The sequence below is a fragment of the Cavia porcellus genome, unplaced genomic scaffold (genome assembly GCF_034190915.1).
Source record: "Cavia porcellus strain 051 isolate PalLab524CR breed Dunkin Hartley unplaced genomic scaffold, mCavPor4.1 scaffold_7, whole genome shotgun sequence".
Lineage (NCBI taxonomy): Eukaryota > Metazoa > Chordata > Mammalia > Rodentia > Caviidae > Cavia > Cavia porcellus.
Window position 1 is genome coordinate 93,054,543 of NW_026947490.1, and position 14,109 is coordinate 93,068,651.

General features: G+C 42.4%; 1 pseudogene; it reads right to left on the reverse strand.

Moving 5' to 3' along the window:
• Positions 1-261: 261 nt before the first annotated feature.
• On the reverse strand, positions 262-9,679 carry LOC100725898 (heterogeneous nuclear ribonucleoprotein A3-like; annotated as a pseudogene).
• Positions 9,680-14,109: the final 4,430 nt, after the last annotated feature.

Below are 14,109 nucleotides of genomic sequence, written 5' to 3' on the forward strand. Positions count from 1 at the left end.
TAACGAAAAGAAAGAAAGAGGCAAAGCTACGGCAGATGACAGACCTCAGGGACGTGCATCTAACTGACACACTGCGCTAATGCACAGCTGCACTTCTGCAAACTGTGGCTGTGACCGTCCTGAGCCAGAAGGGCTTCCTGTTTAAGCTGCAGTATTTTTCTGAGTGTGGATTCCTTCTGTGGCCGATTTTTGCAGTTCCTCGAATGCATTTGGGACGACTGTTTCCAGGTAACCTGTAGCTATCCTGACAACTGCAGCCCGTCAGCTACCATATCCACCACTTCCACCACTAGATCCATAACCACCACCATAGGGACTGCCAGACCTCTGCCACCGAAACTGCCCCCTTCATGGGTACATAATTTGACTGCCGTTGTCCACTGTAATTTCCAAAATCATTACAGTTCCCACTATCACCAGAGTTACCACCACCAAAATTCCCTCCTTTGTTGTAACCATATCCCGCCCCCCACCACCACCACATCTACCACCTTGGTCTCCATATCCTGGTCCACCACCACCATGTCCTCCTCCACTACTGTAACCAGGTCCACCACTATAATTTCCACCATGATCTCCAAATCCATTATTTCCACCATCACCTCCTCCATAACCACCTCTACTGCGACCGCCACCAGCCCAGCTTCCTCTTCCACCAAAGTTTCCCACCAAAATTCCTGTCACCACTTCCAAAGTTTCCTCCACCACCCATAAAGTTGCCAGACCCACCTCTACGACCTCTCTGTGATCCAGCAGACTGCATCTCTGGTTCAGAAAGGGCCTTTTCCCCTTCACAATCATGTCCATTAGTGGTGTGGTATTTCTGAACAATTTTATCAACTGTATCGTGATCATTGAAAGTCACAAAAGAAACTCCTCTATTTCCCACTCTGCCTGTTGTTATGGTTTGAGAACTGGTGGGCAACTTAACGCCAGCTGGATTATATCAGCATGAATTGAGTGAAGATGCTCCACCTGAGGAAAGTTGCCAGGATAAATAGATGGAGAAGAAGGGAGGTGTTGAGAGGGATTGAGACGTTATGGAGGCATTGTGGGTTCTCCTATGAGTTGCTGTCTGAGCTGTTGGTTCTCCTGGAGAAGCTCTGGTCCTCACATCAAGCATTGCTTCCTGGCTCCGGAGGGGAAGACATGTGCTGCCTGGTCTCCAGGATGAACTTGTCATGCTGCTTCCTGGCAGGTTGTCTGCTTGTCCTGACTGCTTGTCATTGGAGGAGCTCGGTGCCTCCATGTCGCTGAGGATGGCTGTGGTGCCTTTCAGGATAGCCCTGGTCTTTGTTGTGAGTGTGACTTCTCGGCTCCAGAGAAGCTCAGCTTCATTTATGTTGAGATTAAATAAACCCTCATCCCACCAGCACAGCTCCTTCATCCTGCTGGCATGGACTTTCTGGCTTCCACCGCTGACCCTTAGGCCTTCCCAGCATGGATCCGCAAAAGAGACTGGCGTGAGTCCTTCTTAGGGGTTCTGGACCTTCAGTTGAACTCGTGGAGGCATTGTCCTGAGCTCTGGGTTTTTATCTGGACTCATGTGGGACATTGCCGTGGGGTTTAGGCTCTTGACTAAATAATCTATGTTTTTGGTGTTGCGGATAGATTTCCTGCATTTTCCTGTGTTGACTCACAGTGACCATTATAAAAATATTATAAACTCCATGTCCTGATCTGAATTATTCTCTGTGTACAACCCCTGACTACAACACCTGTCTTCTATAACTTCTATGGTTTCAATCTTGCCATTCTGTTCAGAGTAGTTTCCCAAATTATATTATTCTGTATCTTATTTAATAGCAACAACAAAAATTTTCTTCAGTGTTAGATGGACCCAGGCTTTACTGAATCCTCTCTGGGGACAGCTCCCGTTGGTCCCAGTCCAGCCCCTCAACTCTGTGTGGTCGAGCACACAATCCTGCACCTCTTCAGAGCCCCTGGAGCGTTTTGTTTGGGGATCTCTCGTTACCACACAATCTGTGAGTGCGCCCCCCCTCTCAGAATGTTCTCTTAAACTATCACCTGTAGTTTCAAAGCTCAGCCCACCAGTGAACAGCTTCCTCAGCTGCTCTGGATCCTCCGGGTCATGGCCCTGGGTCAGACCAGGCTTTCCTCTTCCTACTTGAGTTCAGTGTCTCCTCTAGATTCTTTAATGCTAATAACTCCTTCGAAATTTTAGACTTAGCATGACAGCACACACACAGGTGTGTCTCTTGGGTCTTCATTCTGTGACTTATGCTTTAAATTCTGTTTTCTTTTCCCCCCGCTAACAGTCGTAAGCAGGGCTGTGATCAGCCAGCTGTCGCACAGTTGCAGTTTCCTTCTACATTTTGGCTTGGATTAGCTTATCTCAATGCTGGATCGATTTTATAAAGTACCTGGTCATTATTTCCTCGTACATCTTGATAATTAACTCTTGCCCAGATATTTTAATTAGATTCCTATAATATGCTCCCTTATCTTGTATTTTAATCCCTTTAGTGTCCTGTGTTTTCTTCCTTGTACGCAACTACTGTTTTAAGAGTTGAATCACCTTCCTATTACCTATTACTCAAAGAGGCAGAAAATATTTCTATCCATTTTTCTGTGCATTCAACATATCCATCTACTTGTAGAAAAAACCATGAGAATGTAATAAATTTGAAAAAACTTGCTAGCTCCAGTTTAAACAATTTTTTGTTTTGTTTTTGTCTTTTTGAGACAGGGTCTCACTATGCAGTTCAGGCTGACCTTGAGCTCACTTTGTAGCCCAGACTGGTCTTGAACTTGCAACAATCCTCCTGCCTCAGCCTCCCAAGTGCTGGGATTACAGGCCTGTGCCACTGCCCAGCTAGTACTTTTTAATATATGTAAAAATCTTTTCATATTAACTAACTCTTACTGGTTTAAAAAATATGAAAGACTAAATTCTAAAGTTCTCAATCTATATTTTAAAGTATTCAAGTCTGTAGTTAACATATTATGGGATATTGAATATTTTATTATGGCTTCCATTAAAATGCTTGTAAAAGGATCATTCTAACAGAGGTAAAGTATTATAGGATTATCAACAGATGCCTGTAATCATTACAACTATGAGTAAGAGAACATTAAAAAAAACTGGCTACCTATTTGAAAACGCTGAATCTGTTGATTTAAATTTGTCCCAAAGAAGCCTCTGTACTGGAATCCTAAGTAACAAACTACAGCCCCCTTAGGAGTGTACTCTGTGACAAACGCGAAGCCTCAGCAAACATGGCAGATGAGCGTCTGTCATCTGCAGGTAATCATATGTTTAAGCATTTCAACAAAGGCTGGTGCTTAGCTGTAACCAGTCAGGTTGTCTCAGTGTCGCATTTCTGGTTTCCATCCACAAATGTTTCCTAACTGTGTGGCAGACTGGACCTCTCTAACTGTGCTGGTGCTGAGGGTACCCAACTGTGGAATTACAAATAAAAGCCTACAAAGATCTATAAAGTTAATCTGTTGCAGTCTTGAATTTTAACAGTTCTGGCCATTAACAGGTCCCCACCAGCATGCTGGTAACTTCCAAGGCTCTTTGCAGACTCAGGAAAGGAGCCAGTGACCCCTTTTGAGATCTCAATTTTCTCAGAACTCCAGGGTTATGAGAAAGTTCATAACCAAACGGTTATGAACTTGGGCTGGCTTCTGCTCTTTTCTCACTGAGACCCCTGAATTGCCTGGCTTTTGAATCCAACTTTAGTTTGTGCTTGGAGAGAATGAATGACCTTGAGGTCTGCATCAAGGGTTAGTCTGTGTGGTGGAAAAGCATGTGGACTTCGGGGATTCCAAAGTGGTGGACAAATACTGTAAACCCAGCACTTGGAGAGGCTAAGGGAGGAGAATCAAAAGTTTGAACTCACTATGGGCAACCACTTAGCAAAACCCTGACTTATGCGCTGGGTTCTATCCCCAATAACACACACACACACACACACACACACTCTCTCTCTTAATTTTTTTAATGAGCAGGCCATGGTTTGAAGGTGTCTCCTCCCAGAAATTCATGTGTTAGAAACTTAATCTCTAAATTCATATGCCAATACTATCTAGAGGTGGAACCATTTCGATATTACAATTAGATGAGGTCATAAGTATGTGGCCCCATGAGGGCACTCATGGCTTTATGAGAATTACAGAAACCAAGCATAATTCTGTTTTGCTGCACGTACTCTCCACAAGGTTGTGAGGCAAGGAGTCCTCACCAGATGCCTAACACATCCTAGAGCCATGCTCTTGGATATCACAGCCTGCAGAAGCAAACAAACCTAATTTTCTTCTTGATAAATTATCCAGTCTCAGGTATTTTATTATAGCAATGGAAAATGGACTAAGAGAAAGGGATTCCAAATTTATCCTGATACAAAGGAAAGAAACCCCCAACCCCACTATATGTCCAAAATGCTGAGCTCATGTCTTATTTTTCTCTCACTGCTGGGACAAACTATTCAACACCCAAAATCAAGGAAGGAAAGGCTTTTTAGCTCACAGTTTGTGGAAGTTTCAGTGCATAATCAGCTGACTCCAAAGCAAGATGACAGCAAAAGAAGCAGGAGCAAAAAGATGGGAGCAAGCAGGCCTCTTAGTCCACTTTATAGTGTGTGCAGGCTACCGGCCCCCTTCACCCAGGGCTGGTATAGTGCTCACAGCATCGCTCTGCCCTCCTTTTGCATAGGTTAAGGAGGTTTACGAAGTGATGATGCCGCCCCATGCTGAGTCTTTTAGTTCAAACTTAGACTTCTTACACTGACAGACACAATGAATCAACCATTCCAACATCCTAGAGAGTAAATGGCTGCACTCAAATACAAAACTGCTTAGTTAAGATCCTAAACTTCTCAAACTGACACAAGGTATCAACCATACCAGTTTGTGTTTTCAAAAATCAAGGAATGGATTCTAGGAAAAATGGAGGCTAAGAGCAGGAAGAATTTATTGAGAGAAAGAAAGCTTCTGTCTAAGAGGGTCAGAAGGCTGTCTGGAAAGTGGTTTGCCCGCCAGCCCCGCTTTTCAAGTGTCTTACTGAGGAAAGCCACAAGGTGAGGCAGGTTTAAGGTGGGACAAAACTAACCAACCAATAAGATCACTAGTCAGGTAGTTAATACTGAGCCAATGGAAAAATCACAAGATGGGTGTGGGATTTTCTGGGAAGGTAAGGAGGTTTTGGCCCTCCACCCAAGGTGATTGATAACTATATAGAGTATTAATCATTGCTGTTCATTCCCAGGGTAAGTATGTGGTTGTAGTTGGTCTTTTTTTTTTTCTTGAAGCCTGCTCTAAAGTGAATGTGCGTCTGGCCACAATTGTCTTCTGTGCTGAGGGTCCAGCCCTAACTACCTGTAATATTTATAACTAATTTAGCTGTTTACAATAATATCAGCACTCTGAAGGCTGAGGCAGGAGGACCATTGTGAGTTCAAGGTCAGTCTGAGCTGCATAATGAGTTCAAGGCCAGCTTGAATTGTCCAACAAAGCCCTCTCAAAAGAAAGAAACTGAAATTTCTTATTTTAGCCGAGGGCACTCTCATGCTCAGCCTGTGACAATCCTACCCAGGGACACCTACTGATATCCAGAAACTTAAAAATGTTATACCTTTATTCCCCCTTTTACAAGACTTTATAAAGGGCAACTGGAACGATTAATAGGTTATAAAAATTAAATCTGATTAACTTATTAGTTATTAAGACAAAAGAAAGACAAGATGCTTTTGGTCCTCTGGTCAACTAGATTTGCCTCTTTTTATAAGAGGGAAAGAAAGAAAATGCTTTCATTGCCCTATTTAATGAACTCTGCCCTGAACTCAGTAATCTAGCTAGAAACCAGAAGCTGAGTTGCAGAAACCAGCTATGGAAGTATTCACATTCCAAAATGCAATGGCTGGTCAACTATTTTGAATTACTTTGTAAAGAACATCTAAAAGGAAATCTCACTCTTTGGGAAAGTGTCTTCCTCTTCGTATCAGGAAGACAGGGTGGATTAAGTCATTAGAAACTCTTACAAGGGAAAAGCTATCGGCTTAAACTTACGTAACAAGCCTTACTTACCTTTAAGACACAATGTGTTGTGGCTGTGTCTAGATGTCCTCCCAAAGCCTCATGTGCTCACAGGTGGGGCTTTCCAGAGGTGGCTGGATCCAGGGTGTGTGATGCTGGGGTTGTGTGATTGACACTAAGTTCATCCAGCAATTGTTTTGGCGTAGTTCTCGGTTTGATAAGGGGAAGGGCCACTCTGGGTCTGGGTAGTGCTGCCCACAGGGCAGGGAGCCTGAAGAGATCTAAAGGAACACAAAGCACCACTGCTGTTTCTACCTCTTGCGATTCTGCTGCCTTCTACCCATCATAAACCGCTTCCCTTCTGCAGGGCCCCCTGCCACGCCACCCTGCCTTGAAGCCCCAACTATGGACTGAAACCTTAACTAACTGTAAGCCAAAATAAACTTTTCTGTCTTAAACTAGGTGTTGAGCATTCTGCCTCAGCAGCATAAAAAAGAAACCAAGGTACAGAGGTACCTCAGTTCACAAACACTTCTGACCGTGAACAATTCAGTTCATAAACAGAAGCATTAGGCAAAATTTTGCTTTTTCATTCACAGACTCTTCATTGCCTAGGGTAATGGAACAAGACGTTAAAAGATGGTCTAAAAGTGGTGACAAACTATTTGGAAACTGATAAATGAAAACCCTTAATACAAGCTGTAAGATCTCCTTCTAATATATATAACACTATTATCTTGGTTCACGAAGTTTTTTTTTGTTTTTTTTTTTTTTGTTTTTTTTTGTTTTTTTTTTGGCCAACAATTTGATTCACAAACAGAAGCATTTGGCAAAATTTTGCTTTTGTTTGGAAACTCTGCATTAGAACATAACCATGGCCATCTTTTTTCAAACACAATTGTGTTCAATTTTTCAAGTGAATTCAGTTCAGGAATCAAGGTACCATTGTATATCAAATATATATGTGACACTTTTCTCTTGGATACTGTCAAATTTTACAGAGCTCTATTAAACTGGCTTTTAAAAAACCAGTGTTTATGTTAAGTATGGTAGTCTCTCCCTCTCATGTGGGAGATACAGTCCAAGACCCTCAGTAGATGCCTAAATCCCTATATATTTCTGAATACAAGCACCGCAATATTGCAACACTGCATCTGATACTAGAAACGCCAAATGACTACAGGATGGTTACATACACCATATGGATACACTGGACAAAGGATGATTACTTCCAGGAAAGACAGCAGAATGGCACAAAATTTTATCATAGTACTCCAAACAGTACATAATTTAAAACTCATTAATTGTATATTTCTAGAATTTTCCATTTAACATTTTTGTACCAGGGTTGACCAGAGGATAACTCAAACTGTAGAAAACAAAACCATCCATAAGGAGGATTACTGTATTCTCTCCAAAAAATGGAAATCCAAGTACTTTTTAGGTTTGTGTGACTTCAGTGAAGCTTTGGTAAGATTAGCTTAATATTGTTGGCTTAATGGAAATAGCCATGTCTTCTAAGTTATGAGAAAGAAAAAAAAAAGATATACTTAGTAATAGAGTTATTGCTTGTGATGAACTGTGTCACAGTAAGAGACCACCATACAGACAGAAGACAAAGAAACCCTTGGCTTCTTAATCTATTACTTGAGACAGGAGATTAGGGCAGAGCAAAAACTGTCTGGGGCAGTAGGTGTGAGTTGATTACAAAATCCCGGACACATGCACAGAATTGTTCCCCAAACCCTGCATTGGACTTCTCACAAGAACCTCAAGCAAATTTATAACAGAATGGCCTAGACCTTGGGTCAGCCGAGGAAGTGAGTAATAACAAAAAATGACACTTGTGGTGGGTTGATAACATAGTCAACTTTTAATGCCAGCCGAACTGAATTAGTGGGTGATGGGTACCGATGGTCCACCTGAAGACTTGCCAAGATAAAAAAAAGAGAACTGGACAGGAAAAGTAGTGTTGCTATTTGGAGCTGGTGGTTCTTTTGGGGGTGTAGGTTCTCCTGGAGGAACCTTCCCTGATAAGAATTCGGCAGTTATCATTGGAGGAGCTTGGGGCCTTGTCTCTGAGAATGGCTGTGGTTCACTTTGGAGGAGCTCTGGCCCTCACTCTGAACATTTCTTCCTGGCTCCCGAGAGGAAGATGTGTGCTGCTCAATCTCCAGAAGCTTGTCACACTGGCTTCCTGATATGAACTCGGCTGTTCTTATGGTTGGAGGGGCTCCGGGCCTTGTCACTGAGGATGGCTGTGGTACTTCTTAGGGGAGCCATGGTCTTTATTTTGAGTGTTGCTTCTTGGCTCCAGCGCAGAACCTTCAACCTACTGGCACAGATTCTGCTCACCTTTGGGCCTTCCCATGCAGATCCATGCAACAGACTTGCATGAGTCACTGCTGTGGGCTCTGTACCTCCAGTGGACTCATGGCAGCCCTGTCATGGGCTTGAGGTCTTCAGCTGGACTCAAGCAGGAAATCCAGGCCCTCAGCAGAATTCCTGCACTTTCTTTGTATTTGACTCTTGGAGTGACTATCGTAAACAACACTACATACAAATCATGTGTTCCATATGGAATTGTTTTCCTTGAAAACCCCGAGTACAGCACTATACTTTTTAAAAACTAATGTAGCACAGTTGTAACTCTACAGTTTACAATCTATAGCGGAGGAGTTTCATATACATATTACAGATTTTTTTTGTCCTCTTCCCTGTCAATTCCCCTTCCTCCTCTGGTTCCCCATCACCTTTTACATGCTTGTTATTATTTTCCTTAGCACATTTATAGCATGTAATGTTTATACTGATTGCAGTTATTAGGGTCCTGTGCCTGGCACACCTTTATGCCTCTCATTTCTGCTTGGCCACACCCCTCTCCTTGTTCCCTTGGACACTGCCCTGTTGGACAGGATCCGTCCTCTTGCTTCTATCCACCCATTTCTTTTGCTTTGTTTGCACTTTTCCTCATTCAAATGACAGACCATACAGCACTGAAGCTGTTATGCCTGATTTATTTCATTCAACATCATATTTCCCAAGTGTACCCATTTGCCTATAAACGCCTCCAATTTGTCATTCTTTATGGCTGAGCAGTATGCCATTATATAGACAGATTTTGTTTATCTAATCATGTTGATGAGTGTACAGGCCACTTCCAGGATCTAGCTATGAATTGAGCTGCATAAACTTTACTGTGCAACTACCGCTGTAATGTGACTCAGCCATTGCATCGAGGCTCAGCTTCATGCTATGGGCTGTACTTCTTTCCTACTTTTCTGTGGCCCGAACTCTCTCTACAGAGCCTATTCTCTTCTTACCTTCTATAAAACCGCTGTAATCTTGGCCAATTCCTTGTTCAGGACAGAAAGAACCTAGAAACTGCCTCCAGAAAAGACTTGAACACCCCCAAACGCAGTAACAGAAGAGCAGGTAAGGTTCTTGGGGCACGTTTGGCTTTTCTTTAACATGCCACACAGCTTCTTCTGTTTTCTCTCTCCTCCCTAGGCCGGGGGACGGACGGTACTTACCTTAAGGCCCCAGGCACCAGGAACGTTTCCCACACCGTGAGGGTGTGACACAACACAAGGCCTGGGGTCTCCTCTAGACCTAGGACGCCTACAGGCCCCTGAGGTTTAGCTCCCTTTTCCTCTCTTTCACATTTTTGGTCATGCATTGTGGGTACAATCAGGAAAGGACAGTCAAGAGAGCTGTTAAAAATAGATTGCTATGAATTCTGTACAATTTTTGAGGATTATTAATAACATAAATGTAGCTGTGCTCATTGTTGGACAATGCTTCCCAGATAATTTGTCATATCAGAGAAGCATAGTTTATTATTTCTATTTTACAGAGTGAGACACACATCCTTTGTGGCTTTCCAGGATCCAAACTAGAAAATCCCAGTATTAATCTAAGGGGGGGAAGGGGGTCTTATTTAGAATTTGCTTTGGGGAAGTTTGTAAAGAATATTAAAGGTTTTAAATGTTTGACCAAAACATAATCACAAATCATTGTGAGCAATAGTAATTCAAATGATAAAGTCTTCAAAGGTAAACACAGACATTACATTAAAACAAAAGACTTAGCTTTTTAACTGACAAGACTGTATTACGTAAAGGCTTATCCAAGACACACAGAGTTCAGGGAATCATCCTGATGAAACAAGTATTGATGTTTCCCAGGCCAGTTTTCTAGAAGATACAGAAAATCTTTCCCTATTTTCTGTAAAGAGCAGATCAGTATTCCAAGAAAACTTTGTTTTTAATACAGGACTAAAGTTCAATTTTAGCCCTGTGCTGTTGATAAATAATGCGCAATTTTTAGAAAAACTTCACTAACTTTAGCCAGTGTGGTCACACATACAGTCTGTTGCACAAATTCATGTTTCACCAATGTTTTACGACCTTTTAAAACTCCTTTCAGTTTCTTGTTTTATACTTTTTCCTCTTTGTCATTTTGGAACCGTCAGTCACTCTACATTAAGTCAAAAGTTACTCTTCCCCTCATAACAAAAGCACATCTTTCATTTCAGCTACACTTACCAAAAAGGGGTCATACTTTATCACATGTGGGATTGTTTTTACTCCCATGTTAATTAGAATTCTACTCCTGGAAATCATAACTTGTAATGAAAAACCTCAGGAGTGACTTTTAACTTGCCCAACACCAGTTTTATTAATAGGACTTCATAATTTCCAGAAATGCGGAGGTTTTCTCCATGTAGAAACTCTCTTTTTATCCCGGCCTTTTTGGTGACAGATGTTAAACTCCTTTGATCCCCCAGAAGTTCAAATATGCTAACCCTGTACCTTTTTCACTAAGTCCTAGTTTTTTTGTGAACAGAATACCTTCATTAACAAATATACTGAATCAGCCCAAAAAAAATGTATACACCCTTCAGCAAAAGAGAAATAATATTATATTTTTTCAACAGTTGGGGTTACCCTTGAATGGTAGACCTCACAGGATGTAATATATTGCAGAAAGTCTACTACACTGCCAGCCCTTAGGGAAGAAACTGAAAACATATACAGTCATCTCAGTGACCGAGATTACCCAGCAGCAGTTCCCCACACAAATAATCACCTGGAAGGCAATGGCCACCATTTTGGGCACGTCTTGTAATTGTAGAGGCCAAAAGTAAACTGAGGTAATCTCATGACTTCTCAGTAAGTTTACTATTGAAGTATTTATAAAAGTTTTTTTTTTCCTGAAGTGTACGTACTTTTTTTGGTGGACTCTGCATTTTTGTTTTTCAATTAACAGGAAAGCCAAAAGCAAAAATCAACTGAGGTTCAGCAGTTAATGTTGTTATATTTTATTTTATTTGGAAGTGACCTATTTGGTAAATATAATTCGATTTAACAGCCATTGGGATTTGCAGGATTTGCTCCCACAGAGGAAATAAGGACCTGCATTTGCCCCACAGAGTGGGTTCTTGACTCACCCTCACAGAGAAGTAATTTCAGGCCACACAACTGAGAGTGTACCCAGATTTAGGAGGCAGAGGTAGAAAGTTGGGGGAAATAAGGGAGAGGTTTCAGTGTGAGGAGCTGAAAGGGCAGAACTCTGATGACAGGTCCCGCTGATCCACTTTCCAAAGGGTGAAATAGCCCTTATGGACTGCGATCAGCCAGCGTGCAGTTGGTTATCTCAGTCAGGGTTTGGCAGGATCGTTCTGGGCAATTTGGTTTTCCTGAGGTGATTATTTCTGCTCGCGGGCAATTTCAGTATTGGGGAGGCGCCACTAGAATCCAAGATTATCACAGGTTTAGGCTTTCACTAATAGTGGTGTCTTACTTTTTACTCGTTGCTGAGATGAAATACCTGATGCCCAAGTTGGGAAAGGTTTATTTCTTACAGTTTTGGGAGGTTCCAGTCCAGACTCAGTTGGCTCCAAGGCAGGCAGGCATGGCTGGACCGCCGTTCATGGTGGCCGCAAACAGCAAACAGGAACCAGCAAAGAGCAAGACACACCTTCTTCCTGCCATTACATCACATCCTGGCTCCACCCCTTTGTGGGTGGAGCACTGACACCACCAATCCAAGCACTAGACAATGAACCATCACAAATGCACAATGCGAACTCATGAGGCCTGGGGGACACAGACATAAACCATGACAAGTGGATTCTCTCTAAATCCTTTACACCGGTGTTCAGTCTTGAAAGAGGAGTAAGACTGGTAATATAAACTTAGTACTCATTGATTTCTTATGCCAGCTTTTTGATCCTGCCTTAAGGTGATGGAGACTGATACAAAATGCAGGTCAAGCTTTCCAGTTATCTGTTGGGATCTCTAGGTTCAAGCAAAGACCAGTTTTTTGGCAAAAGTCACTTGTAAGTATTATACCTCACTGCTTCAGAAAAAAAAAATGCAAATCATGTTTTCAGCGAACGTTACTGGGTTATGCTGGTGCTGGAGTACCCTAGAGATGAGATTCTAGGTTCTTTCTGCTTTGAGCAAAGAATTGGCCAAGACAAATACAAATGGTAGCATTTTATTGAAGGTAAAAAACAGGCTGTCCAATGCCAAAGTAAGAGCAGGAAAAGAAGCATACCCTACAGTGTGAAGTTGAGTCTCTATGCAAGAGGGACACACTGACAAAAGCTCAATGTGCACTGCCCTTTGGCATCCCCACCCTGTAGGCTGATGTTACTGAAAACCTGTTCATGAGGACCCATTCACTGCATGTGTCCCAGGACTTTGTAATTATCATGTCACGCGTACTATCTTAGGTTTGCCCCACCCTGGTGTGTGTCATTCACTCTGAGGAACAATTCTGTAACCCTTTATGGGGTCCCCTGAGGGACGGGGGTTCTGCCTTCTGTGGCTTCTTCTGTTTGGAGGGGCTGCAGACTCGGCCTCCTGGGAAGTATGTATTCTCTAACTGCCTTTGGGTAACGCGGCTCATTGGCTGGGTTGCAGAAAACCTGTCAGAAGGCAACAAGAATGATTAACTTGTCTGATTAGGTCTTGACCACAAGAAGATCAGTGTTATTGAGCTTTCTGTTTAATGGGAGAAAGAAACTTACTTTACTATCTATAACCCAGTATGAGGAACAGGTCAGACGTCCACACTTGTGGAGGACAAAGTGCAGGAAAGGAGATTAGGTAGATTATTGAGAGAATGAGAGCCACGCGCTGAGCAAGGTCAGCCACATCGTGTGTCTAGTTAAAACAGGAGCCTCAATGTCGCGCCCATTAAGCTGTGCAGTAGTTATTAATGATTGCGCTTTTGCGTATTCAGAGCAATCCTGCAGTCTTGCTTTTGAAAATGAGCCTCAGGTCTTGCGTGGTTTTCAGAAATGGCTTTATAATTAGTCTTGTGAAAATTCTAAGTGACCACTTTCCATGTAGGCTTTTTATAGCTCACTACATCCAGCGGGAACGGCTCTTCCCTAGGAGGAATGAAGTCTAGGGTCTGGAGGGACTCTGAGGCTGCCCCTTCTTTTTCCTCCCTATCAGTCTTTTGATTTCCCAAAGAGACTTTAGACATGTCTCTGTGGGAAGACAGACTTACTACCTCTAAGAGTTGTAGAGTGTCCTGCTTGTGTTTTATAGATGATTGCTTATTAGAAAGCTTTCTTACGAGATTGCTGCCTGGGTATATAGCACCAGAAAGGCGTATTTGGAGTTTGTGTAGATATATACCTTTTTTTCTTTTCCCCGTATCAATGCCCAAGTAGAGCTGTGAGCACCGGTTTTTAAGCAGAGGCCCCAGTAGGAAGTTGGCTTCAATAACCTGTTGTACTGCATAACCTGCCTTGTGTTGTCCTGGAACAAAGCTACTAACATCAGCGAACCACACTGAGATTTAATTTTTCCTTAAGTTGGAAGCTTATGTATGATATTTTATGGTTCTAAATGTTGTACTTAACTTCCCTTTGATTTTGCTATTACAGAAAGCTGAATTCAAAAAGTACCTAATGCCAGATGTGGTGGCACACAACTGTAATCCCAGCACTCAGAAGGCTGAGGCAGGAGGATGATGTTAGCCTGGGCTGCAGAGTGAGCTCAAGGCCAGGCTGAGCTACAATCAAGACCCTGACTCAAAAAATAAGTAAATAAATAAGTGACCGATGTAATTTCCTGAAACAAACAT